We start from the raw sequence: 21,920 nt of genomic DNA on the forward strand, positions 1-21,920 counted from the left end.
AAAACTTACATTTATAGAGTGACAATAACTTGGTTTACGGTCCCAGATTACTGTACGGAAATGTGATAAAACAGAATTTAACATGGACGTATAAGGCACCGGGGCAGGTTGGATGGAAAACCGCAGAAAATATTCTCAAGAATATTTTGGGGGGGGCTGACTGGTGGCGCAATGACATCAGAGGTGGACTCTGGAATGGAGGTTCCCGGGTTTGAACCCAGCTGGGTCCGCTCCCGAGTATGCTTTCCTTCCGTGCCGGGCTGAGTGTCGAGATCGCAACTCGACCTCGTAAAATAAAAAGGGAAAAACACTGCGAAAATGTCTGTGTGAGGAGTGTCGTGCCACACAGTCTCTCTCTCTCTCGCTCCACACCTTGTAAAGGCATGAAAAAGACATCATCCCGCCAACATTGCACACGTACGCACGCAGACGCACACGCACAGACACGCCAAAAAAAAAAGAATATTTTGGGGACTGGAGGACTTGAGCTATCATAAGAGACTGAATAGATTGGGCTTCTTCCCCTGGATCATAGGAAGCTCAGGGATATAAAATCATGGAAATTCTTGTTCCCAGGGTAGGGCAGTCTAAAACTAGAGGGTTTATAAGTTTAAGGTGATAGGGATAAATTTAAAGGGGACCTGGGTGGGAAGGGCAGAGTCAAGGTTTTCACATTGAGAGTGGTGGGTATTTGGAATAGGCAGCCAGTGGAAGTGGTCATGGTGAGAATGATTGCAATGTTTAAAAAGAATTTAGACAGGTACACGGATAGGAAAAATTTAGAGAGACATTGGCCAAAGGCAGGCAAATGGAATTAGCTCTGGTTGGCAACTTGATCAGCTTGGGCAAGATCGGTTGAAGGACCAATCTGTATAACTTGATAACTCTATTACTTTATGACACTATTTTCAAATTCTTAGTCAAGGATTTGGTGGAGACATATTGGAAGAGGCTTTAGCAATCCTGTAAAAAGTTATAGACAGATGGATAATAACAAAAAAATTAGTTTATCTTTGTAACAGGCTCTTAAGAAGTAATTTATGACCTTTTAGTGATTAGTGATTTAGTGATTTAGTTATTTTAGTGATGATTCAGAGATGGAATCCTGATAAGGAATCTTTCAGAATTACTGGAAAGATAAGTGCAGATTTGGAAACCAATGGCATATTTATATAGCATGGAGAGGAAAGAAGTTGATAGATGAAACAGACATGGGTGGAGAGGTCAATGGGTCTCTATGAGTTAGAGCAGAGTTGCCAGTTTTGAGGAGAGGGAAAATAAATCAGCAGAGAGACATATTTACCATTGTAGCTAAAAAAAAAGTAGAAACCAGAAAAGAAAGGTAGCACTTATGTACACTAGGCTCCTGTATTTGATAGCTGATGTTTACATTATTCAACAAACTTTAAAGCGAACAAACTTTATTCATGGCAACTGGCCTTCAATTGAACAGCAAGCATGATGCAAATAATGAGATACAATCATGTGACATTGACACTAAAAGTAGTAACAAATAGGGCATTGAGATAGATTTCCAAATTCGACTGATAGACATGTGTCACAGTGAATGATCAGTAATATGGAGATGTTGGGGTCTAAAGACAAAGTTTCATGTCTCATTGGCAAATTGTGCTCAATGTGAGCACAAATGAAGATGGGAGGGAAACAATAAATGGTTGGGGCACCGTGGACATGATATGGAGAAATCTTGGTGGTTGTGAAGGAAAAAGAAGTAGACAAAGAGAACTCAATATTCCCAAACTTATATATGGTTTGCTCATATTTGTTGAAGATTGTAAAATAAAACAGTGTAAAGAAAAGGTGGTTTGCAATGAAAAAATAAAGGCTACGTTAGCATAGCATTTATGTCACTGAGCTAGAATTAAAAGGACTGATTGATGATCCTGATTCTGAGTATCTTGGGTGGGAATAAAATGTTTGAGTTAAAAATCTATTCGCAGTAATAGTGAATATGAAATGACCGGGTTGTTGTAAAATCGTTCTGGTTCTGTAATGTCCTTTAGGGAAAGAAATCTGCTGCCTTTAGGGAAAAAAAAATTCTGTCCTTGCTAATTCCTCGAGCCATGGACACATAGATATATGTGTGTCACCCTTAACTGCCCTCTGAAGTGATGAGTTATTTAGTTCAAGGGGAATTAAGGATGGTGATAAAATTTGACAGTGAGGCCGAGATGCTGAGAACAAGAGACCAAAAATAATACAAACTAATTTATATTTCTTTTCATACATGTTATTTTATAGTCATCAAAAATATTTTAGTCTTCAGGCTTTTCATATAACCTTCCTGCCAGTACAATTTTGGTACAGAGAGAAGAAATTAACATATTTACAATCCATACACTGCTAAAATCTATCTCTGAATCAAATCATTGCCTGGCTGTAATTTTAGTGGTATGATACGTTTTAATCTTTAGATTTATTTAAATAAAGTCATGAGTAAATATGAACAATATGGTATTTACCTTTTTCAGCTAAGACAAAATCTGATGCAATTTTAGGTAGTGTTTTTTTAAAATACTATTCTGGTTATTGCAAAAAATTATGGCTAACAAATTATTTCTGAAGTGTATTACTATTGTGATGAAGGAAATTCCCTGTCAACTATAATAGCAAGCTTCGGTAAACACCAATAAAATATTGATCAGACTAAATGATAAACATTGATAAGGGCACTGCTCTTCTTCAGATGGGTGACTCGAGAAAAAGTCAAAGTCAAATTTATTTTCATGTGCACAACTTCTCGTGTGTAGAGGTGCAATGAAGACCTTATTTGTAGCATAATCACAGGCACACAGTATAATATAAGCAGCATTCACAAGAAAAACATAAATTATGTGCTTTTTTTTTTACAAGAAACCACAATTGGAACAAAAATCTATTTCAGTGCAAAGTTGTCAAAGTGGTCATCGTGTTGTTACTGTGGCAATTAGGATTTTGCCACTTGGCTCACAAACCAGATAGTATAAAGGAAGTAGTTGTTCTTGAAACTGGTGGTGGGGCCTTCAGACAGCTCAGCAAGAAGTTGGTGACCGAATATTCAAGACTAAAGATTGCTTATTGTCATCTTTCAGCTAATAAGTGTAAAGAACACTCATTAGTCTAGATCCAATGCAGCATAAAAATGCATAAAAAAGTATAAAAACTCAATAAATATAAAAACAATCCTATACAAGAATGTACAAGTAACTGTTGAATTTGGCTCTATATATTTAAGATTTATACACATCGAAGTGATGTTAGGTGCAGGCTTATCTGAACATTTGGTGACTCTAACAGGAAATGATGAAGTGTCCAAGTTCAAAATATCTCATTCAAAAGATGTTACCGTATTTGAATGCCAGCTGGGATCTAGAGGGGTCTGGAGAGGTTGTGGATCCTAATTCCTTTGTCCTCATAGGTAAAATCTATAGCAGCTGAAACACAGTATTAGTATTCTTTATCTGTTGAAGTAAAGAGGATGTGACAATACATTTTATTGATAGTAATAAAATAATTTGCATGGAAATTCAATAGGGAGAGAGTATGTTCAATTCATTTCTTTGTTTAGATTCCCAGAACTGTTATAAATTGGAAAGGGCATTCGATATGAGCCTAAGTACATGTCGCTATTAGTCACCCCTAAAATGTCATGATACATCATTGCTGAGCCAATCTAACTTTCAGATCATTTCATTCCAAGTAGTAAAAGTAAATTCTGGTGTATGGGACACAAGAGGATCCTTCATTTAAACATTGCTCATTGTAAAAAAAACTCTACCAGTAAGCATGAGGATATTTCAAAGAGGGCCAGCTGACCGGAAGTTATATCACAAACCAAACCATTTGAAAATGTATTTCAGGAGTCTACTGCACTCCTGTGATATGCTCTGAAGTGTTATTGGATGCACCACTACAACAGAGATACCTTATTGTCATAGATATCATTACTATATTCCACCATTTGCAATAGTTAATAAACATTTTAAGTTTTGGTATTCATTATAGAACAAGTGAAAGGCTATGCTAGTAACGGGGACTTAGTGAGAAAAGGGTAACTGCTACTAATTAATAATGTCATGCAGCATTCCAAAAAATGAGAATTACCACTTATCGGTCTAAAAATATTGAGCCATCCATGATCAGCGCTAAGCCATCTGCTAAGGGCTAATGGCAATAGTCAGTTTGGTGTCGCCTGCTTATACTGCCAAGTAGGCCTGACTAGGATCCCACAGGATGCTACGTCATTGAATGTATTAATATTATTTCCAAAGGGTGGGGAAGCAATAGGGCAGATTGACCCTTGCACAGAAAATAGTGCAATAGAACTCCTATTGCCATCCAGACAGTTGGCTTTGCAAACTCCTAAATATTTTTAGTTTAGGAAAATTACTGACATTGGAAAACTATGTAAATCCTACTGAAGGTAATCAACTAAAATGCTAATTATTCAAATATATAATAAATTAAACTGCATTTAAGCAATTAAAAGTTCTCAATCACCTAACATTTTAAAAAACACATTACTTATTATTTACCTTGATCCCTTGCAACTATTCCAAAAGTGTTGGGTTTAGTAGCATCAGGACAATGGAGCAGCTACAGCAAAGCACTCTGTTACTCGACTTCCCATGCAGTCTGTATTTAATTAAAACAATAGGTTCTCGGACCCGACTCAATGAGGCACAAAGAGCAAGTATTGCAATTCATATCTGAGTGTGCATGGACCCATCTCGCTGCAGCACCCCCCCCACTCGATCCACGGCACTGTTCATGACTAGCCCATTGGCGAGGCCCCAAAAACTATTCCCAAATCCCCTGACCACATTATTTTCATACCTTTTTCACTGATATGAAAGGCCACGGCAAGTGGACCAATACGTAGCACCATCGCAAACCACTGAATTAGAACCGATCATCACTTGTCACCACTCTTCGCGAGACCCACCCGTGTTCAACTAACTTTCATGTTCCCATGGTTGTTCCCATAGTATTGCATTCTCATGTGATATTCCCATAGTAGTAGTCAAAATTCCTGGAGCTAGTTCTGTTACATTGAAGGCTTCAGTGGTGGTGAGCATTAGACAAACACAAAGATTAACCCTTTACAATACATTCCACCCCACGAATGTCACAACCATGTTACATCCAGCTGGCAGGCTTTAATATAATTCCTGCAGACGCCCTACCATAATACAAATAAATCACATAACCACTAAGTATAAAAGCAAACTGGCCATAGTAACACCATAGCACACTAGAGTTGCCCACAAGCCTCCTTGTCATGGTCCGGATCGGGGTCCCTTTAAATTTACCTTGTTTATGTTACGATCCGGACCGTTGACTCCCTGTTTTCCCGTGTCCCTCGGCTTTGGTGATTAGAGGCAATTAACGCTCGGCTTAACCGGTAGTTTATAGTCTCCGGCTTTCAGCCGTTCGGCGCGGGAGCGTCTGCAAGGTCATCAAAGGTACAGTGTGTCAATGTCATCTGGCCGGAGCAAGCCTAGTCTCTGCCGAAGCGAGTACCGGTAATTCGCCTCTCCTCACCGGAGCAACCCTGTCCAGTTACCTCGCCGAAGCGAGCCTGCAAAGTTTCCTCATCAAGGTGGGTCCGTCAGTTAACCAGCCGGAGAGAATCAGGAGCCACTGTCTACTGTTCCTGGGCCAAGTCTAGAGCTCGCCACTACCCAGAGGTTCCAAGTACCACGTCCTGGCTCTGGCAGCATCCAAGTACCACGTCCAAGTCTTGGCTCCGGTGGCATCAGAGTACCAAGTCGAGTCCTGGCCCTGGCGGCATCCAAGTTCCAAGTTGAGTCCTGGCCCTGGTGGCATCCGAGTACCAAGTCAAGTCCTGGCTCTGACGGCATCCAAGTACCAAGTCAAGTCCTGCCCCTGGCGGTCTGTGATTCCTGTCCTATCCCCCCTGTCTGAATCCCTTCTCTGCCCCTCCCGCCTCTAGCCCTCATCTGTAGCCCTTGCCTGCACCTCGGTCTAGTTCTATCGCTGGAGCTAGATAGGAACTGTGTCGTTCTTTGGTGTTTGTCTTGTCTTGTCCTCGCCTCCGTGGGGGTAAGTCAGGCCGTCTTGCTGTTGCTCCGCGGGGGTCATGTCTTGTCCTCGCCTCCGTGGGGTAAGTTAGGCTGTCTTGCCATTGCCCTGCAGGGGGGGGGAGTCATGAGTCCCGGCCCTATGTCCTGTACTCAAGGAGGGGTCCCGGCTCTCTGTTCTGCGTGTGAGTCCCAGCCCTATGTCCTGTACCCAAGGAGGGTTCCCGACTCTGTGTTCTGTGTATGTGTCCATGCTTCCATGTACCTGCTCTCCAGAGACCGAGGCTCTGTTTTCCATGTTCCTCCTCTCCCTAGCCCATGTCATGTCCATGCCTGGTTCCGGGGTCCGAGCCCGAGGCAAGTCCCAGGTACTGGGTCCTTGCCCAGTTTCGGGCTCGGAGTCCATACCCTAGCCTCTTCATGTCTCCTCTAGTTCTGGGAGCTGATTCCGAATCCTAGCCCAGACCCTTGGTCCCAGCCTAGTCGTAGTCCTCAGTCCTTGTCCAGTTCGCTATTCCTACTCCTGCCTTGCTCTCCTGGTATCGAACAATAAACTAAATTTAATTAACCTCACAAGATGTGCCTTGCATTTGGGTCCACCCTTGCCCCCAATGCCCCGGCCATTGTGACATTCCTGGCACTTCAAAAGGCCACTAGTTCCCTCCCCGGTTATAATATTCATAGAACTGATATCCAAAATTACGTAGCTTAACTTGCAACCATTGGATATGGTCAACTAAATGAGATATATTCATTGACTCATTGGGGATGTACATACAACACTTCTGGCTTATTACGGCACAGGGTGATGGTACTGGATTTGCTGACTGCAAAGTTCTGAACTCAAACAAAGACCTTAATCCTGATAGATAGCGAAGGGGTTTCCTCAATAAAAGGAGGTTGAACTTTATCAACCCAATCTTCAAAGCCAAGTTCACTTTCCTGTTTATTCTCCATGATGCACTTAGCTGCCAATACCCACTATTCAAGAGTTGGAATCCCAACCCCCTTCCCTACCAAGGAGAAGATACTTCAGGCTAACAAAATAGTTTAAAATACAGGTCATTTATTATCTGTGATACACATTTAAATTTAAAAACACATTCTTAAAACACATATAAAATTCACAGTTCAATTTGACCATTTCCAGTTGAAGGACACACAATCAGGTCTACACGGTAGATGTCGGTGGTAACAATTTATTCTACTATTTTAACAGCCCATTCATACACTCGCTGAATCTTGCAACCTGCGTATAATTCAGAACGTGGAATATCCACGGTATCCTGGACTCTCTGGCCAATTCCTGAACCTTGGTTCCTGCAAAATGTGAGTCATTTTTGAACTGTATTTCCTGGGGGGGAGTGGTCATACACAGAGGATAAATATTACAGATTCTATATTGTATGCTCCTGATCAGCATGGCAGTAAGGCACTGCCACCAGTACCCTGGGGTAAGTTTCCACCATGGACAACACACCAGTTCTTGTTATGCACAGGTAAAGACCCAATGTAGTCCACTTGCCAAATCCAGCCTGCCCTGTACCTCTCCAGATTTTCCCTAGAGGCCCACTGGCCATACCCTTGGCTTCACTAGCTGGTATGTTGGACAGCTCACTGCTGCTGTTTTGGCTTCATCACATCCCAGAGCCACCCCCCTGACTTCTGTCCATTTCCTACTGTCCTCCCTTCTGGCCAACCCTGAGGGATTCCAGATTCCTGCACCTTCCATCCAATGGTAGTAGTGAAAAGAGAGGGAGATGGATCAAATGCAGGCAAACAAGACTGGCTCTGGTGGAGTATCTTGGCTAGCTTGAGGAAGAGCACCAGGTCTTTTTCTGTTCTTGGGCCTTAATGCTTCAATTGGCATTCTCTATTGAGGATAAATGTTAATTTGCTTTCTGCTTTTGGGCCTCAACACTGTAATCTGGCTTGGTGCTTTAATCGGCGAAGAGCAGTGGTGCTAAAACTCAGGCCATTTTCTGCTCTTGGGCCTTAGTGCTTTGATCTGGCCTGATGGTCATATCTGCTTTCTCAAGATTCAAGTTTGCTAAATCCTTCAGGAGATCGTAAAATTGCTAGTTAATTTGGACAGTTCAAAAGTACATTTCTTAAAGGGAAATTACAGACTGTGCATTGCAGTAATTGCAGTAGTAATAGTCCAGAAGAAGTAGTCCCAGTAGTTTTGTGAGGTGCCCACAAAAGACATTGTACATCACTGGCACCATTTTGACAGTGATTAGGAAACTGGATTTTTCATTAGTTAGCATTTATTTGTGGAAGTGCCTACCATTCCACTTGGGATAGTTGGCATCTTCCATTAAATAATGCCCAATATGTCAAGTCAAGTTTATTATCATGTAGACATGTGCGGTGAGATCCAGGTACAATGAAAATCTTGCAGCAGCATCACAGGCATGTAGATACAGGCACAAACAGAAATTAAATAATATATTAATTATACATTGTTATGCCATAAAATGATAAAAAAGGGGTTGATAAAGCAAAAATGAATGGGTATCAGATACCAGATCTTAGTGAGGAGACAAGGATGATATTTTCAGGGCACAGGCAAGGAAAGTAAGTGATGTGGGTAGAATCACTTCAGGTGCACATTCCTTTATCCGGAATTCTGAAACCCAAAAAGCTCCAAAAACTGGTTTTTCGCCAACAGCTGACATCACTCAGGTCTGACGTGGCAGCACTAGCAGAGGCCACCAGACGTCAGTTGTGGCTCAGCACTAGTACTGGTTACACACGCATTTGCTGTTCGCTGATATTTTGTGTTCACTGCTGACTTTGTGTTTAACTTCACTGTGAAAATGTCAAAAAGAGCTGCAGATACCCCTATGGGTAACAATGAGAAAAAGAGAAGGAATCTTCTATATCAATAATGCAGAAAGCGGAGTTATTGCAGAAGCTTGATCGAGGTGTGTCTGTGCGGCGTCTTACTGAAGAATACAGTGTCGGAACTACTACTGTATATAAATTAAATAAACAGAAAAACAAGTTACTGAAGTTTTATAGTGACAGTGACAATGACATTCTACATTTATTCCAATAAGTCATTTACCATGTGTTTGATTCGGTTCATTTGAAGCTGTATATTTTTATGTTTTATTGAATGTTTTTGTTGGAAATAAAATTTCTTCTTGTCATTATTCCCTAAACAATGCAGTATAACAATTATTTACATTGCATTTACATTGTATTAGGTATTATAAGTAATCTAGAGATGATTTAAAGTATACGGAAGGATGTGCATAGGTTTGGTGCGTTGCAGGGTCTTAAAGTCCACCGCACTGAGACAGGTTAAATAAGGGACTTGAGCATACATGTTTTTTGGTATCGGGGTGGGGGTTCTGAAATTCAAAAAATTCTGAATTCCGAAGTGCAACTGGCCCCAAGGATTTTGGGTAAGGGATTATGGACCTTTTGCAGGGTCCATCTCCTAGGCCAAAGCAACCATCATTTTGTACTCTGCAGCTTAATGGGTATCATTGATATAATGTAAGGCCTCCAAATGCTTTCAGCAGGCTATTTTAAGATATTAGTTCTATTCTGAATGCACCCTCTCAGTTCCTCCCATTTGGTTCCATCTGCCCATTATCCCCCATTCAGCTTCTGCCTATCACCTAGTGCCTCTATCCCAAATCCCTGCACTACTATATACTGTCAATCTATCCCCTTCCTTGCATTCCCAGATACAGATTCTTGATCCGATACATCAACTCAAATGCTGGTTGACACACAGAGATCCTCCAGCGTTCTGTTTTCTGACCCAGAATAGAGGACTCATTTCAGAAATGTCCCTGAAGCTCCCTGCCAGACAATGTCTGTTTCCTCTGCAATAAATTCAGTGGCGATTGACTAAGAATATCATCAGGACACATCCGTTAACAACTTCTTTCACAATATTGCTGCCTGAATTTGGCATTGGTATCAAATGAGAAGATCTCAGAAGATTATAATTCCTAGTATTTTCTTTCCATAGCTATGAGGACATGGAAGTATACACTTAATAGTTAAAAGACACTTGGACAGGTACAAGGACAGAAAAAGATTTAGCGGCGGGGTTAAAGCAGAGTGGTAGCATCCCTAAGAGCAAGGCAAGTCACAGTGTCTGAGCAATTTAAGTGCTGAGCAATTGGAAAGGTCGACTGCAGGCCAAATCGTGGCAGCAGGATTTAGGCCCTAGGGCGGTCCAAGAACGAGGAATGACCCGATGTTCGGACAATTTAAGCACTGGGTCAGATTGAAACTGGAGGTGAGACGAGGGTCGGTTCTGCGTGGTTCAGCTCACTGCTCCACGGTGTTTATCCAGCTCCGCACTGAACTGAGGCGGCGGCCTGTTCTGCCTGCAGTGATGCCTGGCTTCTCATCTGTGGTCTTGCAATGTTTGCTTGGCTTTGTGATGAGCTCAGACAGCGGGGGGATTGATAAGCAAGAGAAATCTGAGGATGCTGGAAATCCGAGCAACACACACAAAATGCTGGAGGAACTGAGCAGGCCAGGCAGCATTTATGGGAAAGAGTACAGTCAACACGATTTTCTTTCTTTTTCTTTTTGAACGTTGGGTGTTTGATGGTCATTTTTTTACTGAGTTCTTTTGAGATTTCTTTGCTTTGTGGCTGCCTGTAAGGAGACAAATCTCAAGGTTGTACAATGTATACATACTTTGATAATAAATGTACTTTGAAATTTCTATATTATTTATGTGAGCTCGGGTGTACTGAAAGTGGAAATTACACTTGAACAGGATGGGAAGTTGCACAGTCAACAGGAAACTCACAGGTCTAATTGCACGTTGTTGAAGTTTCTGAATGGTGGAACAAGATGCAGGAGGAATATATAGTTACCATCACGGGATGGAGCAGCCCCAAAACTAACATCAGGAACATAATGTCCAAGATGTTGAAGGAAGTAAACAGCAGCAATTTCAATGAAATGGGAAGTAGCATAATCCGCTAATCAGCTCAGGACAAATGGAGTACATTAGTAAATTCAGCTGGCTTAAATAACGCTTCTTCACTTTCACTCTGTCATGCTAATTATGTTCCACCACACCACTCCTCACACTTATGTGAATATGAACGGCAAACACCTGTGCTTTCTCTGCACATCACCATCTCCACTCACCATTATTAGACTTCCCAAACTTTCATTGCGCGCAGCATCATTTTTTTTTGTCAGGCTTATTGATTACAGCATTTCAGGTCAGCACTTCATTTTCATCCACTTATAGTCTATTATTTCATCCTTTATAGAAAGAATACAAGTTGCAAGGCAGGAAAGTTACTTTTGAGATGTAATTCTATTATTTGAATTTCTACTTTATCTTCAAGGCTATTCAATTATTGAATTGAAATTACCTTGAACCAAAGACATTGACTTTTTGGACTCTGTATATAAGTGTCCTCCAGGGTCTTTAGCTGATCAGATAATTGTCAGAAACTGACAATTAGTACATGATAGCTCAACTCAGTTTGGTTTTCATAGCTATCTCATTTTTCTTGACATTTTTTTCTCTTGTTTTAACACCAGTGAGACCAATTACCACTCTCTGCTCTGTTTTCTGAGTCTGGAATATAGTCTGCACTTCTCTGAAGTACAAAGTTCTCTGAGAAGCAGTTAATTTTATTTTGGAATTATTACTATTGTAAACCTTGCAGAAAGGTTTCAACAGATAAGATAATTGTCATATTGAAATGTTAATATATTTGCATCATGATAATCTCATCATAAGAAGGCAATGGTTGAATGTTACCCAAATAAATGAAATAGATGATATAACCTGTTACTTGTTTCACAATGGCTGGCAAAAGAATGTAACTCTTTAACTTCCATCTTGCTTGCTCCACTGAAGTAATTCTTTCCAATCTGGAACTCTTAGTCTAGATTTTACATTTCATTTCTCATCTGAGAAAACAATATAAACACAAGAACTACTGAAGATGCTGGAATTCCAGAGTAACATTCAAAAAATATTGGTGGAACTCAGCAGGTCAGGCAGCATCTGGGGAAAGAAATAAAGAATGTAAAGAGAAATTTCTTTAGCCTCTCCCTTCTCTCTTTTTCCATTCCCCATTCTGGCTCCCCTTTTAACCCTTCTCTTCTCCTCACCTGCTCCTCCTCCTCCCCTTTCTCCCACAGTCCCTCTCCTCCCCTCACAATTTCCTTTTTATTCAGCCTCTAACCTTTCCCACCTATCACATCCCAGCTTCTCTCTTCATCCCCCTCTCCCACCCACCTACCCTCCCCCCGCTTGGCTTCACCTAACACCTTCTAACTTGCACTACTTCCCCTCCCCCGACCTTCTTATTCTCACTTCTTCCCCCCAGCCCCACCCCCTTCTGTTTCAGTCTTGATGAAGCGTCTCAGCCCAAAATGCCAACTCTTTATTTCTCTCCGTCGCTGTTGCCTGACCTGTTGAGCTCCTCCAGCATTTTGTGAGAGAAAGATATAAACTGAATAAATAGCAGAAAGATATTTGGGGGCAGAGCGGTGATGATGGCGCTAAGTGGCGACTCCTTTGCTAGCATCTTTGTAAACAGCTCTATATCTATTTTTGATATCTCTTATTTTCCCCTTTCAAGGTTCTTTTGAAGACCCTGACCTGGAGTTACACTCCGGCTTCGGTTCTTTGTGGGAATGAGACCCGCTCTCAGGGCCTCACAACCGGCTGCTTTTTGATATCCCAAGGACGCGGCCTGGTAGACCAGCGTGCCTTCAGGGTGCTGGATTTTCATGGCTCTGGAGAAGGACTGATTCTAGGCCGGTGCCCCTGACTGAGGTGTCGCGGGGGAACACAGAACATCGACACCAGCGGGTTAGCTGCAGTGGGCTGTGTGTCTAGAGACCTGAGCTTTTTTGGGACCAACTACCTGGGCTTAATGCTCGGAAAAAAGCGACGCTACAGATTTTTAACATCATTAATCAGCGAGTAGTTTGTTATGTCTCCCCTCTCCCTGTAAAAAGGGGACACTTCTTTTTCCCTTATTAAGGAGAGAGAGCCTGTGGGAAGTTGAATTACCCGGTGAATGAGTGGTCTTTTTGGTACTGTAAGTCTGTGTCTTTATTGATGCTTTGCTGCACGCTTGAGTGCTCAGTTGGGGGGGGAGGGGGACACCGATGCTTTTTTGCTGGTGGGGGAGGGGTGCCATTGCTGCTGCCTGTGCGTGGGAGGGGGGAGCTGGGTTGACTTTGGGGTTCTAACGTTTAACTGTCATTCTTTCTTTGGGGCACTACTCTGTTTTCATAGAGGTTTGTGAAGAAAAAGAATTTCAGGATGTATATTGTATACAGTTCTCTGACATTAAATGTTCCTATTGAAACCTATTCAGATTAATTAAAAAACATCTGTTAGAATGAGAAGCAGGAGAAATTAAAAACACTAGCTCTTAAATGAATACCAAAGGCCCAGATGCTTGATAGAAATGTCAGCAGATCTGTTGAAGCCTGCTTAATCATCCAGTATAAGTAACAGGATCTTCCATTGTCTGCTTATGTGATGCAGACACCGAAGCTCAAAGGTAACTGCAGGTTATCTGGCAACACTCCCTTGTGAGACTACTCACTGAGCGCATTAAGATCATGGATAATTGTTCAAAATCCCTCTGCATGCTTCAAAGTTGCCAGGGAAGCCTGTGACAAATGCTGCATGGTTCATCTTGGTTGAGTAAAAGGAGGTCTGGAAATTGGTCAGTCAAGTTCTTTAAAGAATTTCTGATAGGTTCATTTTGTATGACTTTCTTTTGCATTATGCATCAGAAAAGTGTTTCTCCCCCAGAGCACAACATGTTTTGGATAATTTCCGGATGGAACTGCCCTGAGACACCAGGCAAGGTAATTTGATTCAAAACTATTGGTTTATTGATCATTTCAGAATGTCTCTCTGATGCTTCCTGTTCTCTCCCCTCCTCCTACCCATTTTTCCAACCATGCTTCCCTTCTCCTCGCCCCTTACCCACTTTCAGTTCACAATATAGACCCATATCAGAATCAAGTTTAGTAACACTCATATATGTCATGAAATTTGTTTTTTTTTGTGGCGGCGGTGCAGTGCAATACATAAAATTACTACAGTACTGTGGAAAAGTCTTAGGCACCCTAGCTATATATATGTGCTTGGAGACTTACTTACAGAAAAGATGTAAATATGATTGAATGAGAATATTTACAAGGAGATTACTGGGTCTGGAGGACCTCAGTTGCAAGGAAAGATAGAACAGGTTAGGATTTTATTCCTTGGAATGTAGAAGTTTGAGAGGAGATTTGATGAAGGTATACAAAATTATGAGGGATATAGGGTAAATGCAAGTAGGTCTTTTCACTGAAGTTGGGTGGGACTACAATTTGAGTCATGGATTGAGGGTGAAAGGTGAAAAGTTTAAGAGAAATATGAGCAGCAACTTCTTCACTCAGAGGGTTATGAGAATGTAGAACAGGCTGCCAGCACAAGTGGAGCATGTGAGCTCGATTTCGACGTTTAATGGAAGTTTGGATAGGTACATGATGATGGGGGTATGGAGGTCTATGGCCCTGATGCAGGTCAATGAGAGTAGGTAGTTTCAATAGATTGGCACAGATTAGAAGGGCCAGAGGGCCTGTTTATGCACTATACTTTTCTGTCACTCAGTGACTCTATAACTCTACATGTCGAATCTTTGCAAACTTCTAAGAAAGTAGAGGCGCTGCTCTGCTTTCTTCATAATGGCACTTACGTGCTGGACCCAGGACAGATCCTCCAAAATGATAGCAACAAGAAATTTGAAGTTGCTGGCCTTCTCTACCTCTGATTCCCCAACAGACCTCTGGTTTCCTCCTTCTGAAGTCAGTAACTATCTCTTTGGTCTTGCTGATTTTGAGTGTGAGGTTGTTGTTGTGACACCACTCAGTCATATTTTCAAACTTCCACCTATATGCAGATTTGTCACCACTCATCAGTAAACTTAAGTATGGCATTGGAGGTGTCCGTAGCCTTTCAATCATCAGTATAAGGCGAGTAGAGCAGAGGGCTAAGCACATAGTATTAGGGTGCACCTGTGCAGATGGAGATTGTGCAGGAGATGTTGCTGCCCATCGGAATAGAATAGGGTTTGCAAGCGAGGAAATTGAGAATCCGTTTGCAAAAGTAGGTATTGAGGCCTAGGACTTGAAGCTTATTGTTTAGTTTTGAGGGTATGATAGCAAGCTAGATTTAACAGATTCTTGCCAATCAGGTGGTTGAGGTTTCTGCTGAGATGCTGATAGCAATGGTCAGATGTTGAGAAGACTACAATGAGCTGGCAGCATGAATTTAGTGTGCTGCCTGCACCAGTTTTATTGAGCTAAGATTATTCATGCATCATGATCCCCATTTCTGCTATTTTTGTCATTTTCAAATTTAACCCCCAAATAATGTATTAATTTGAAGTTCAGCTTTATATTAATAGGAATGCAGCCACCATTTAAACTGTGGAGCAGAGGCCAAGTTTGAAAATCTGGTGGGAGCAAAGGATGTTGGGTAGAGCAGCACAGGAGAGATGTGGGTCAGGTTGCAGAGAAGGTGTGCTGGGGCAGGGTGGTGCAGGTGCATACACACCCAGCCCTGCACCAACAGTCAAGGTAATTTGATTCAAAACTATTGGTTTATTGATCATTACAGAATGTCTCTCTGGTGCTTCCTGTTCCCTCCCCTCTTCCTTCCCCTTTTCCCAGCTGTGCTTCCCCTTTCCCACTCTCAGTCCTCAATAGAGATGCATATTAGAATCTGGTTTATTATCACTCAAATATGTCATGTGATATGTACCCCTAGGGGTCATTTTTTTTATGGACTATACCTTTAAAAAGAGAGAGAGAGTTGTTCAACACAAGCACCTTGTTATTAGGAGAGAGAGAGGCAAAGACTAACCTTTGGATTTCTGCTGAGAGAGAGAGGGGCAGAGTCTGTCTTTCAGCTCGTGTTTACACTCTTACAAGGACACTGACTACTGCTGTCAGCTTTTGGGTTGCCATGGAAGGAGAGAGAGGTGAAGCTATTTGATGGACAATCGATGTTATGGTTTCTCTGCAGTGTGTTTACTTTTTACAAGGTCAGTTACAGATACAGAGAAACACATGGTCAGAGTCAAGATGGATTCGGTCATTGAAAGACACCAGTGAGTCAGTCGCTGGTTTAAACCTTCAGTAACCCAAAAAGGGGTGAGTTGAGATCAATACTGAGTATTCATAAATGACTCTCACAAGTTGTCTGCAACTAGAAGAAGTTTGCAGGAAGAGAAGAGAGGAGAGATAGATTTGAATCAGACGAAACCTAGTGACAAAGAGATCACTGTTTGGACTCTCTCTCTAAGTAGCCCGTAAGGGTGAGTTTGAGTTCCATTCGAATATGAAGGTGTGACTGTCACATAGATAATCCACAAGAGTGGGTTCTCTGGTGAGGGAAGTACCTTTGTGAATATGACTTGTGTGTTACCCTTGTCTGGGTGTGGTAGTTCACTGAAGAGAGGCACCCCTGTGGCAAATCACTGTTGGAGTTATTTCGTATGTCATGGAACTGGATAAGTGGCTATCACGTTGTGTGTTTGGGTTTGGTTCCCTTGAAGAGGATCCCCTTAGTGATAAGCTACTGTTGGTGATAATCCATACTTGGATTCTGTTGGAGTATCCTGTGGCCACCACTTTGGAATGACCCGTAGCTGAATTTGGATGTGGTACCACTTGTGTTGAAAGGATATTGGTTGAAGATCGCCATCGGTGATATTTCGTGTGTGGAGTAGAACAACTTCAGAGATAAAACCTACTACTATTATTATTTTGTATTGTTGTCGTGGATTCTGTGAAATATCGACGTAATTGCCTTCTCTCGACATTTACCCTGGTTTACAACTACATCTCTCTCATCACCTATTCCATGGATGAACTGAACTTTCATACATTACCATCTCAAGACTCCAAGCCTCGTTTCCCCCAAACTCAATAGTTTGGGAGTTATATTTGCACACATATATACACATAACACTGTTAACTTGTTTGATTTATCCAGTTATATATGACTGTATCTTGTAGTTACTAATAAATAGTATCAGTAAATAGCAATACCAGACTCCAAAGTGTTTTCCATTTCTGCTGGTTCTTTAACCTGTCACGGGGTATGTGACACATGAAATTTGTTTTTTTTTGTGGCAGCATTACAGTGCAATACATAAAATTACTACAGTACTGTGGAGAAGTCTTAGGCACCCTAGCCTACGTGCCTAAGACTTTTACATAGTACCGTATAAATAAACCGAATTTTGAAGTAATCTCTTCCCAGACCCTTGAATTCCTAAAGGTCAGAGACATGATTTCTTGGTAAACTTGTACAGTTGAAAGGCAGTGAATATATACTTCCAATCACACATTGGTCTTGTCTAATTTGTTGGGTTTGCTTCTCAGAAGAAAAAATGCCTGTAGTTTCCTGCTGTAGAAAACTCAGGTAGTGGGGGAGAAATAATGAAACTAAGGAAACCAGCTGGGCTTCAAAGCAAACAGCCGTTTAATGGGGAGGTGACAGCAATTACTACAATATGATAAAACCCAATTGCCAACAAAACTTCTGGGAAAAGTGTTTCATATTTTAGTGAAGCAGATCTGGAGATATTTCAGTAAACAGGAAGGCAGGACTACTTAGTAATAGAGCAAGGCACTACCTCAGACGGCAGGGAGGATGGGTTGATAGAAAGTTGTTAGTGCCACAACTTAATCTCAAGATTATCAACACAGAGCAGAGAAAAAGAATCGTAAAGCTTTGATCAGAGTATTGGGCAAGGGTTGTTCTTGTCACCCAAGTGAAGGTCATACAGCCAGTATACTTGTTATATACACCTGTTCAGGTGCATTCTCCAGATACCTTATAAGGTAACTGTAGCCTTCAGCCAGGAGCAGATGTCATCAGGTGGTTCCCAACCTACAAATTATACATACAAATTAGCCAGAAAAAGCCGCACACCTGAGGACTGGGAGAAATTCAGAGTTCAGCAGAGAGGACAAAGGGCTTAATTAGGAAAGGGAAAAAAGTTATGAGAGAAAGCTGGCAGGGAACATAAAAACTGACTGTAAAAGCTTTTATAGATCTGTGAAAAGAAAAAGATTGGTTAAGACAAATGTAGGTCCCTTATAGTCAGAAACATGTGAATTGATCATGGGGAGCAAGGACATGGCAGACCAATTGAATAACTACTTTGGTTCTGTCTTCACCAAGGAGGACATAAATAATCTTCCGGAAATAGTAGAGGACCGATGGTCTAGTGAGATGGAGAAACTGAGGGAAATACATGTTAGTAGGGATGTGGTGTTAGGTAAATTGAAGGGATTAAAGGCAGATAAATCCCCAGGGCCAGATGGTCTGCATCCCAGAGTGCTTAAGGAAGTAGCCCAAGAAATAGTGGATGCATTAGTGATAATTTTTCAAAACTCTTTAGATTCTGGACTAGTTCCTGAGGATTGGAGGGTGGCTAATGTAACCCCGCTTTTTAAAAAAGGAGGGAGAGAGAAACCGGGGAATTATAAACCGGTAAGCCTGACATTGGTGGTGGGGAAAATGCTAGAGTCAGTTATCAAAGATGTGATAACAGCACATTTGGAAAGCGGTGAAATCATGGGACAAAGTCAGCATGGATTTGTGAAAGGAAAATCATGTCTGACGAATCTCATAGAATTTTTTGAAGATGTAACTAGTAGAGTGGATGGGGAGATCCAGTGGATATGGTATATTTGGATTTTCAAAAGGCTTTTGACAAGATCCCACACAGGAGATTAGTGTGCAAACTTAAAGCACATGGTATTGGGGGTAAGGTATTGACGTGGATAGAGAATTGGTTGGCAGACAGGAAGCAAAGAGTGGGAATAAATGGGACCTTTTCAGAATGGCAGGCAGTGACTAGTGGGGTACTGCAAGGCTCAGTGCTGGGACCCCAGTTGTTTACAATATATATTAATGACTTAGACGAGGGAATTAAATGCAGCATCTTCAAGTCTGCGGATGACACAAAGTGGGGCGGCAGTGTTAGCTGTGAGGAGGATGCTAAGAGGATGCAGGGTGACTTGGATAGGTTAGATGAGTGGGCAAATTCATGGCAGATGCAATTTAATGTGGATAAATGTGAGGTTATCCACTTTGGTGGCAAGAACAGGAAAACTGACTATTATCTGAGTGGTGGCCGATTAGGAAAAAGGGAGGTGCTACAAGACATGGGTGTCATTGTACACCAGTCATGGAAAGTGGGCATGCAGGTACAGAAGGTGGTGAAAAAGGTGAATGGTATGTTGGTATTCATAGCAAGTGTCATGCTCCGGTCCGTGAAGTCCGCATTCCGGTTCACGGTCCGGTCCATCGACTTTTGCTTCAGGTTTTCCTGTCTACCCTGTTTCTGTTCTTGTTGAGCTCTAATTGAGGCAGCTGATGCTCATTGGGGCTGGCTGCATAAATACCTTCAGAGACCAGGGCGTGACTGCTGGATTGTTTTTCTCCTTACTCCTTGTATCCCTTCCTCTGCCTTCTGTTTCCTCGCCTGAAGCCTTGCCTTGTCTTGCCAGTAACTCTCGCCTCGCCTGAAGTTCTCATTTCACCTTGCAATGGCTGAAGCCCTGCTTTGTCTTGCCAGTAACTCTCACCTTGCCTGAAGTTCTGTCTTGCCTTGCATTGCCTGAAGCCTTGCCTTGTCTTGCTGTCTTGTCCTGGAGCCCCCTGGACCTAGCTCCCTTCCTGTCCCTTGCCTCCGTCGGGTAAGCCAGGCCATCTTGCCGTTACCTGCGGTTGGTTCTGTCCCTTCCTGTCCCCTGCCTCCGTAAGCCAGGCTGTATTGCCGTTACCTACAGTTGGTTCTGTCCCTTCCTGTCCCTTGCCTCCATTGGGTAAGCCAGGCCGTCTTGCCATTACCTGCGGTTGTTTCTGTCCCTTATGTCCCTTGCCTCCGTCGGGTAAGCCAGGCCGTCTTGCCGTTACCTGCAGTTGGTTCTGTCCCTTCCTGCCTCCTGCCTCCATTGGGTAAGCCAGGCCGTATTGCTGTAGTGCCATTACCTGTGGTTGGTTCTGTCCCTTTCTGTCCCATGCCTCCGTTGGGTAGTGATCGGTACCCAACGCCCAGGAGAACCGTGCCCTGCCCAAGGGAACCGCGCCCTGCCCAGGAGGAGCCTCCAGCCTCCAGCCCCAAGCCTTGCCTCAAGTCTCTAGCCTCTAGCCTCAAGCTTGAAAACCCCAGCCTCCTACCTCCTGCCAAGACTTGTCTCTAGCCTCTAGCCTTAAGTCTGAAGACTCCGGCCTCCTGCTTCCTGCCGAGCCGAGCCTCAAGTCACTAGCCTCTATCCTTTAGCCTCAAGCCTGAAGACTCCAGCCTCCTTCCTCCTACCAAGCTTCGCCTCTAGCCTCAAGCCTGAAGAATCCAGCCTCCTGCCTCCTGCCAAGCCTCGCCTCTAGCCTCAAGCCTGAAGACTCCAGCCTCGTCCTGCCTGCCTGCCAAGCCTTGTCTTTGCCTAGTTCTGGGGTCCGAGCCAGAGGCAAGACCCAGGTACTGGGTCCTTGTCCAGTCTCTGGCTCGGAGTCCAAGCCCAGGCTCCTAGCTCTCTTGTCCAGTCCTGTTCCAGGTTCCCAGTTTTTGTGTCCATGTCCTTGCCCTCACCCTGTATCCTAGTCCTGTCCCTAGTACTTCAGTGTCTGTGTCTTGCACTTGTATCCTTTCTCAGCCATCTCTTATGACAGCAAGAGGATTCGAGTCCAGGAGCAGGGAGGTTCTACTGCAGTTGTACAAGGCCTTAATGAGACCACACCTGTAGTATTGTGTGCAGGTTTGGTCCCCTAATCTGAGGAAAGACATTCTTGCCTTAGAGGGAGTACAAAGAAGGTTCACCAGATTGATTCCTGGGATGGCAGGACTTTCCATAGAAACCATAGAAACTACAGCACAGAAACAGGCCTTTTGGCCCTTCTTGGCTGTGCCGAACCATCTTCTGCCTAGTCCCACTGACCTGCACACGGACCATATCCTTCCATACACCTCCCATCCATGTATCTGTCCAATTTATTCTTAAATGTTAAAAAAGAACCCGCATTTACCATCTCGTCTGGCAGCTCATTCCATACTCCCACCACCCTCTGTGTGAAGAAACCCCCCCCCCTAATGTTCCCTTTAAACTTTTCCCCCCTCACCCTAAACACATGTCCTCTGTTTTTTTTCTCCCCTTGCCTCAGTGGAAAAAGCCTGCTTGCATTCACTCTATCTATACCCATCATAATTTTATATACCTCTATCAAATCTCCCCTCATTCTTCTACGCTCCAGGGAATAAAGTCCCAACATATTCAACCTTTCTCTGTAACTGAGTTTCTCAAGTCCCGGCAACATCCTTGTAAACCTTCTCTGCACTCTTTCAACCTTATTTATATCCTTCCTGTAATTTGGTGACCAAAACTGAACACAATACTCCAGATTCGGCCTCACCAATGCCTTATACAACCTCATCATAACATTCCAGCTCTTATACTCAATACTTTGATTAATAAAGGCCAGTGTACCAAAAGCTCTCTTTACGACCCTATCTACCTGTGACGCCATTTTTAGGGAATTTTGTATCTGTATTCCCAGATCCCTCTGTTCCACTGCACTCCTCAGTGCCTTATCATTAACCCTGTATGTTCTATGTTGGTTTGTCCTTCCAACGTGCAATACCTCACAATTGTCAGTATTAAACTCCATCTGCCATTTTTTAGCCCATTTTTCCATCTGGTCCAAATCCCTCTGCAGGCTCTGAAAACCTTCCTCACTGTCTACTACACCTCCAATCTTTGTATCATCAGCAAACTTGCTGATCCAATTTACCACATTATCATCCAGATCATTGATATAGATGACAAATAACA

Source organism: Mobula birostris, chromosome 7, assembly GCF_030028105.1.
Source record: "Mobula birostris isolate sMobBir1 chromosome 7, sMobBir1.hap1, whole genome shotgun sequence".
Lineage (NCBI taxonomy): Eukaryota > Metazoa > Chordata > Chondrichthyes > Myliobatiformes > Myliobatidae > Mobula > Mobula birostris.